Genomic DNA, 9,027 nt, shown 5'->3' on the forward strand with positions numbered 1-9,027 from the left:
TTACTGGGAACGGATGCGCGGGACGTCGGAAGGTGAGAATAACACCGTTTTTTATTTTTTTTTACATTCTATCTTTTACTACTGATGCCGCATAGGCAGCCTCAGTAGTAAAAAGTTGGTCACACTCGTCAAACACTATGTTTGACGAGTGTGACCAACCTGTCAATCAGTTCTCCAAGCGATGCTACAGATCGCTTGGAAAATGCTAGCATTTTGCAAGCTAATTACGCTTGCAAAATGCTAGTTTTTCCGCGGGAAAATCGCGGGAATTTAAAATGCGATTTTCCCGCGGACTGGAATTCCGGAATTCTCGCGGTAATTTCCGCGAGAGTTCCGGTACGTGTGCACTTAGCCTAATATCTGTCTCCCCACATCTATTAAGCTTCTGCACTCTGGTCTCCATTAGCCTCAGCTGTTATAGCCTCTTCTATCTTCTTTCACTTTTCTTTGTTGCATAACAGGATTTTGAGTAGCAGAGATTTGACTTCCAGACATAAACATTTTGGGCCAATAATTGCTGTTCTCCATATCTGGATTATAGGCATTTTAACCGGTCCACATAGTGCATAGATAATTATCATGCACTTTGATGGTGTTTTATAATTAAACTAGAGGTGTGCCCGATGCTATCACATCGGGAGGAAAGTGTATGTGTACGTGTGTGTATGTGAGTATGTGTGTGTGTATGTGAATATGTGCATGTGAGTGTGTGTGTGTATGTGAGTACGTGTGTGTGTGTGTGTATGTGAATATGTGTGTGTATGTGAGTATGTGTGTGTATGTGAGTACGTGTACTTATGTGAGTGCGTGTACGTGTGTGTGTATGTGAGTACGTGTGCATGTGAGTACAGGCGGTGATGGGGGGGTTCAACGGTGGGGGGGTCCTGGCAGCGGTCAGCAGGTAGGAAAGACCACAGCTTGCGGCCTGTGCACAAGCTGCAAACCGCGGTCTTTCCTGCCTGCTGTGACAGAGGTGGGTGGGAGGGCAGCGGCAGGTCGGGCGGGGGGGTCCTGGCGGCAGCCAGCCAGCAGGAAAGACCACAGCTTGCGGCCTGGCGGCTGTGACGGCGGTGGGTGGGCAGTCAGCGGCGGGGGGGTCCATCAGCAGCGGGTCCGGCAGCGGTGGAGTCCGGCGGCGGGGGTCACATCAGTGTCCCGCTGGTGGTGCTGGTACCACCAGCGGGCGCCATATTGGAACACCCATCACTGGGGCATTTCAATATGGCAGTCGGCGTACTTCCGGTCAGCGTGGTGGATTGTGGGATTCGGGGACATCCAGATGGAAGTGGATGACAGACAATTTAAGTTAATTATATATATAGATTGACCCGGTAATGAGATAATACTTTTTAGAAAATCTATTTTGCACAATATGGATGCATTTATTTGTAAAAGGACTACAGATGAGGGAATATGTTCGGAAAACGATCGCCAAACATAAATTTGGCACAAATATGGTACATTCGGATTTGTGATCAGTAACAGGTGCATTTTTCTTAAAATCAGAAAAAGTTGGTAACATTTGGAAAAAAAAAGATAGAATAAAAGCCGGCAATTCATGTGCCGCGTTCAGTAAAATCACAGCGTGACAGGTTAGAGTAGAATAGATAGAATAGATATATACATACAGAATACATATACAGTATATAGATGTAAGTGACGTATATATATATATATATTTATTCACATATACATATATTACATAGATAGATCAATAGAATAAAAGCTGGCAATTTATGTGCCGCATTCATTAAAATGACAGGTTACCTCACCCATTCCCCTGATGCACTATGTGCTCAGTGTCTGCCTGTGAACTGCTATTCCCTGTCTGAGACCACCGTGAGTGTGAGAAAGTTCTCCTGTTCGCAAAGCTGTTTGACACGTCCTGCAAGTTCACGGCCAATGAACTCACTTCATTTTTCTGATGTCAGCACAAGCGCCATGGGAAAATTTCCCACGGTGCTTGCGCCGACGTCACATAGGATGACTGGATCACATCATGCTACTATGCAGCCTGCCATCTAGATGTTGCAGAGCTAGACCTGTTGTGGAACAAATGGATTAGCAGCAGTTCTGCAGAAAGGTGGAGAATTTTGTTGTTTGTTTTTTTACCTCTTTTGCAGATGAAGAGGGCATCGATGGAATGGGTGAGGTCATAAGTATGTTTTAATTAAGAATATTATAGGAGTCTGTGTCTTTCAATTAAAGGACTTTTTCTGGGTGTCTTAGTTTTCTTACAATGTGACTACGGGGTTAGTAATGGGGGTGTCTTATTGACATCTCTCCATTACTAACCTCGGGGCTTGATATCCCTTGACAATGCAAAGGTGACATCAACCCCTCAGCTAACACCCCACTTTCCACCGCTATAGGGCAAGTGGGAAGAGCAAGGCTAAGTGCCAGAATTGGCGCATCTTAGAGATGCGCCTTTTCTGGGGCGGCTGAGAGCTGATGTTTTTAGCTTGGGGGGACCATTATCCTTGGCCCCTTCCTAAGCTATTAATATCAGTCCACAGCTGTCTGCATAGCCTTTGCTGGTTATTAATTATACAGGGACCCCACATAGTTTTTTGGTGGTCCCCCATTTTAATAGCCAGTAAAGGCTAATTATACAGCTGTGAGCTGATATTAATAGTGTGGGTAGCTCCATAGGTATTAGCCCCTTACCATGCTATAAACATCGGTCCTCAGCCATCGGCATTCCCTCTGCTGGTTACAAAAATTGCACAGGAGATCACACCACTTTTTCAGAAAATAATCTTTTATTAAATACATATACAGTAAGCTGCACACACACACTGTACTAATTGTATTTGTCACTGACATCTATATATCTACTATTATTTGTGTATTTACTGTATGTAATCCATCTATTCTATCCTTTCTGCTCCTGCAGTGATTTTAGATTTTAGAGTACACGGCAGAAGAATTGCTGGCTTTTCTTGCATCTATCTATGCAATATAATTACATAAATATATATATATGTACACACATATCTAATATATAAGGCTCAAAGTGTGTATGTATGTGTGTATGTATGTGTGTGTGTGTTTGCATGTCCGGGATAGGCATCCGCACCGTCGCAGCTACAGCCACAAAATTTGGCACAGTCACACGTCTGGACCCCGAGAGCGTCCTAGGCTATGTTGTGAGGCGAAATTTTAACCCTGCGCATTCCAATTCACCAAACAATTTTGCCCCTATATACATACTGGGGAAAAAGTGTGTGAGCGTCAAGCCCTGCCCCTCATTATGATGTCATAATGCCCCTATTTGCATACTGGGGAAGCAGTGTGTGCGTATCAAGCCCCACCCCTCATTATGATGTCACAATGGTTGCCATGGCGACGCTGATGTCATCATAGGTTGCAAGCCCTGCCGCCGCTCATTATGATATCATAATGGTTGACTATGGGATGGAGGATGTGTGATGGGTATATGGGCACTGGACTATGGGATGGAGGATATGTATGACGGGTATATGGGCATGGGACTATGGGATGGTGGATATGTATATGGGCATGGGACGGAGGATGTGTGATGGGTATATGGGCATTGGACTATGGGATGGAGGATATGTATGACGGGTATATGGGCACGGGACTATGAGATGGCGGATATGTATGATGGGTATATGGGCATGGGACTATGGGATGGAGAATATGTATGATGGGTATATGGGCACGGGACTATGGGATGGAGGATATGTATGATGGGTATATGGGCATGGGACTATGGGATGGAGAATATGTATGATGGGTATATGGGCACGGGCCTATGGGATGGTGGATGTGTGATGGGTATATGGGCACTAGACTATGGGATGGAGGATATGTATGATTGGTATATGGGCATGGGACTATGGGATGGAGGATATGTATGATTGGTATATGGGCATGGGACTATGGGATGGAGAATGTGTGATGGATATATGGGCATGGGACTATGGGATGGAGGATGTGTGATGGGTATATGGGCACGGGGCTATGGGATGGAGGATGTGTGATGGGTATATGGGCACAGGCCTATGGGATGGTGGATATGTATGATGGGTATATGGGCACGGAATATGGGATGGAGGATAATTATAATTTGTTATAACTAACCACAGTTAGTTACTATGCTCGGGCAGCGCCGGGCTCTTCAGCTAGTATATATATATATATATATATACACACACACAGTATATGTGTATATATGTATGTGCCACTGACATCTATATATCTATGTATTCTGTGTATATACTGTATATCTATTCTATCTATTCTAGTCTAATCTGTCAGTGTGAAATTACTGTATTCGGCACAGGATTTGCCAGCTTTTGAAGGGACACAGGTGCGTAAAAATCAGACAGCACTCGCAAGGTCCGAGTGCTGTGCGATTTTCTTCTCGCATCCATAGTCTTGCATTGGCGAGTCTCAGACGAGTTTCCGTGACAATCACAGCATGCTGTGATTTTACACGCACGCTGAATATGCCCGAGAAAATAAATGTTGGTGTGAGCTGCCCCATAGATTAACACTAGGTCGAGTGCAATGCAATGTTTTCTCGCATAGCACTCGCCCGTCTTCTAAGGTACTGTGATATCGACCTTATTCTGATTTTGGAAGGCAGAGTAAACAAACAGCAGTATATGAATACTTTTATTTGTGCTGTTCTTTGTGTGGTATAAGTAATAAGATGGATTTATTCCTTGGGTCAGAAAGATTACAGTGATACCATATTTCTATTTTTTATATATTTTGCTACAATCAAGGACTAAAAATGTACTTTTTAAAACAAAAATAGAGTTCTAAATATTATGGTTTTGAGCTGTATGGGGGCTTGTCTTTTACGGGACAAGTTTAAGATGTTTTTGGTACCATTTTGGGGTACATAACATTTTTCATTGCTTGTTATTCAGATTTTTTTCAGTCACAGAAAGAACAAAAGCCAGAAATGTACTTATTGTTTTTATATATTGTTTTTACCAGTTCATCTTTCAGTAAGAGTGGTAAAACAGATTTATTTTTCAGGTTAGTGCAATTATAGGGATACCAGAATTATCGTATTTTTTTTTATGGTTTGTAACTTTTGTTTTAGCATTCTGAGAGCTGTAACTTTTACTTTTTTCCAAAACAGCAATCTTAGGGCTCATTGTTTTTGCAGCACTATTTGGAGTTTTCATTTATACCATTTTTCTTACAAATGACTTTTCGCTTTTTATTCAGCTTTTTGTGTATCAAAATGATGAAAACGCTACATTTTTGCATGTTTTTTTTCTATGTTCAGCATATGGAATAAACAACATGACAGTTTTTTATAATTTGGGTCATTCCAGACGTGGTGATACTAATTATATGTACTTTTTTGTTTATTTTATTTTACACAAAAGCTACGCTTTTAGGGGCAAAACAATTTGTCATGTTTTTAGCGTGCTTTTTATTGTGTTTTATTACTTTTTTTCACATTTTATTTCTTTTTTTACTTCTTCCCACTTTAGGATATGAATATTTTTTTTTATTTTGACTACTGGTCTTACTTCTGCACTACCACAGCCTGTTAGACCCTGCTTATCCAGTTCATTTCATTCAGGTTTTATTTTAGTTTAAGTGTGTGGCCTTCCCTTCTTTGAACTGGGCATTATGTTTGAATAGCTTCCCATGGCTGGGTGCCCATAGTGGAGCCCCGGTCTTGCTCAGGTCTTATTCACATTGAGGTAATTTTTGACACATGGTAAGTTTTAATACTAGATTTTAGGGCTGTTCTGATTGGTTACACCTTTGTCGCTGCTGGGATGGATTTTATACTTTTTTGATCAGAAACAGTGTTTACTAAGTTATTTATTTGATTTATTTGTACTATGTGTATGTGTCCATTTTGTTTCTGACGCCTACAGGATTTTCACCAGCAAAGAGACGCTACTCGCTTATTCCTCATCACAGTGAGAAAGCGACACTGAGGAATAAGGGTCCTTAAAGACAGCCATGAAAAGGGGTATAGGTGGTCTAAAAGGGGTTAAAAAAACAGATAAAAATTACATGTTTAGATAAAAATGTTGAAATCCTTGGACCAGAGAAAAAGGATAACTAACTAACTTTATGCTATACTTCTTTACGACAGTTTTATAGGAATTCAATTTGGGAGTATGTCAATGGTTTAGAGTACAAAAACTCAATCTCTAGAAAGCCATAAATATTTAATTATTTTTTACTCATGAGGTAAAGCTGCAATGTAACATTCTCAAAACTATGATGTTACTCCAATCTCTCCATCTGTGGTTACAGCCCTGTTTTGGTAATGCGCATTCAAAATCCAGCTGTGAAAACAAGAGGATCAATAATCTGTTTATAATCTCTCAGTGGGATCTAAACTGAAGAGTTATAGGAAAATCGGCTTCCTGAAGAAGAAGGTAACAGTGTAAAGATAATGACAAGTACATAGTGGGAAAGGGTTCATAAGCTGTGGAGGTCCAAGGTTAGGTTTAATAACCACCTAGTTACAGCTGGGATATTTGTTACCACCCCTGTAAATCAGTATCACTATCTGACGTTAGCTGATTTCCAAACTATTTTTTTCTTCTTGATGCAGAGCAACTGGGGGCATACAAAAAAGTTACAAATCAGAAAAAATTTTTAATAGTTATTCAATGTAATTTTACACTATTTCATGATGAATTAAAATTAAATGTCTCAAGCAGCCAAAATATTTAAGATGTCATAGGGATTATTTCTCTTGACAGTTACCAATGAATGGCCACACTGACTGTATAGATTTGTGTTTGCCTCTCAATGTACCAGGTGTGGCACATAATATTTGTGGCATGCAATATACCACCACTTATGAATTTGACCAAAGGGTGTCACCACATCCTATAATGCCCTCGCTCCACCGCAGCTCTACCCACTTTGTCAAAGCTGGGACAAAATGGCATAAAAAAGACTAAGGTAGCAACATTTTTCTGAAGGCTCATAGTGTGAAATAATGTGACTTTTCAAAGCTTTTATGCCAGTTTTCTGGTGTAAAAGCTGTAATGAATCAGGGCTTTTCTTTGCAGGCTGCTCAAGACATGTTTTACTTTACTATAACATATTACATTATTCCAGTTAAGGAAAACTGGACTAAACTAAGATGTAAAAGAATCACAGAAACATGAAAAAAAAAAAATCAGTGAGAACTCTTACAGACGACCTTTCACAAATAGTGGCCTTATAAACTGTATATTTTTACACAGTACTGAAATAGCACAGAAAGAGGACTTAAAAATCCTCCAATAATAGAAAACAGCCAAAAAAGCAAAAAGGTTTACCGGTCCAGGCCTCCAGACAAATGCACTATCAGGATGCAGTGGACCCATATAATTAAGATAGCAACACAGGTGCAAGAATACCGATGAAACAACCGCTCACAGCCTACCATTACATGGAGGGGGCGGTTGCCTGGTATGTTAATGCACAATAAAAAACTTGTATGCGGCGCTGTTCACACTATGGCCATGCACAGCATTCAGGCCAGCCTAGCAGTGACACCCTTCTATTAGCTCAGGCGGGCTGCCCAGCGCTATCAAAATGCATGCCATGTGAACAGACACCGCAGTTTACAAGACCAAATGGGCCCAACTGCACCCTGAATAAAAAGTGCAAAAAAGCACATTAAAAAAATGTGGAGTATTAGCTGATATTTTGGCCAAAATACGTGAGCCAGTAACCTGCGCCAAAGGTCTCCACGTTTACGGGTACCTAACACTAAATCCTAACATTGAAACAGCACAGAAAGAGGACTTAAAAATCCTCCAATAATAGAAAACAGACAAAAAAGCAAAAAGGTTTACCCGTCCAGGCCTCCAGACAAATGCACTATCAGGATGCGGTGGACCCATATACTTAAGATGGCAACACAGGTGCAAGAATACTGATGAAACAACCGCTCACAGCCTACCAATACATGGAGGGGGCGGTTGCCTGGAAGGTTAATGCACAATAAAAAACTTGTATGCGGCGCTGTTCACACTATGGCCTTGCACAGCATTGGCCAACATATCAGCTAATACTCCACATTTTTTAATGTGTTTTTTGCACTTTTTATTCAGGGTGCAGTTTGGCCTATTTGGTCTTGTAAACTGCGGTGTCTGCTCACAAGGCATGCATTTTGATAGCGCTGGGCAGCCCGCCTGAGCTAATAGAAGGGTGTCACTACTAGGCTGGCCTGTATGCTGTGCATGGCCATAGTGTGAACAGCGCTGCATACAAGTTTTTTATTGTGCATTAACATACCAGGCAACCGCCCCCTCCATGTAATGGAAGGCTGTGAGCAGTTGTTTCATCGGTATTCTTGCACCTGTGTTGCCATCTTAATTATATGGGTCCACTGCAATTGTCTGGAGGCCTGGAAGGTAAACCTTTTTGCTTTTTTGGTTGTTTTATATTTTTACACAGTAGCAGGAATGTAGATAGCGTTTTTAATTCCTTTTTTTTTTCTCTCTATTGTAATGGAGATGCAGAACACCAAAATTACTGGCATTAAATATGCAGATTTTCCTATCATTCAACAGGGCATTTCATTTTGTTCAGCTCTATGACACTGTCCAATCATAGAAAGGCACGATCATAAGGAGGAAAATTTAAATGCCTACAGTTCTGACTGAAATGAACTGCCCATAGTGAAGGTCATAACTCTTTTTGATTCCGATCTTTTAACCTACTGTATTAGATGCTGTTGTCCATAGCAATCGTGCTATTTATCTATTGTAATCAAAGGCTGCTCACAAAGCCTAGTATTATGGTTTGAAAGTGTTAGGCTGGAGTCACACTAACCTGCGCAAAATACGGTCCATAGTTTAAATGCGTAATACGGATGAATGACCCCTAAATAGTGCTCCGTAGGTCATCCGTAAGCCAGGTGAGGTCGCGTATTTTGCGCATGTCTGCATCCGTATGTAATCCGTGTGGCATCCGTATGCAATCCGTATGGCGAGATTTTCAGCAAAATGGACATTTAACTGTTTTGAGGCCTGCAAACAATTTAAATCATTAGCCTGCACCCTATTT

This window comes from Dendrobates tinctorius, unplaced genomic scaffold (genome assembly GCF_039654945.1).
Source record: "Dendrobates tinctorius isolate UK_male_01 unplaced genomic scaffold, ASM3965494v1 ptg000174l, whole genome shotgun sequence".
NCBI lineage: Eukaryota > Metazoa > Chordata > Amphibia > Anura > Dendrobatidae > Dendrobates > Dendrobates tinctorius.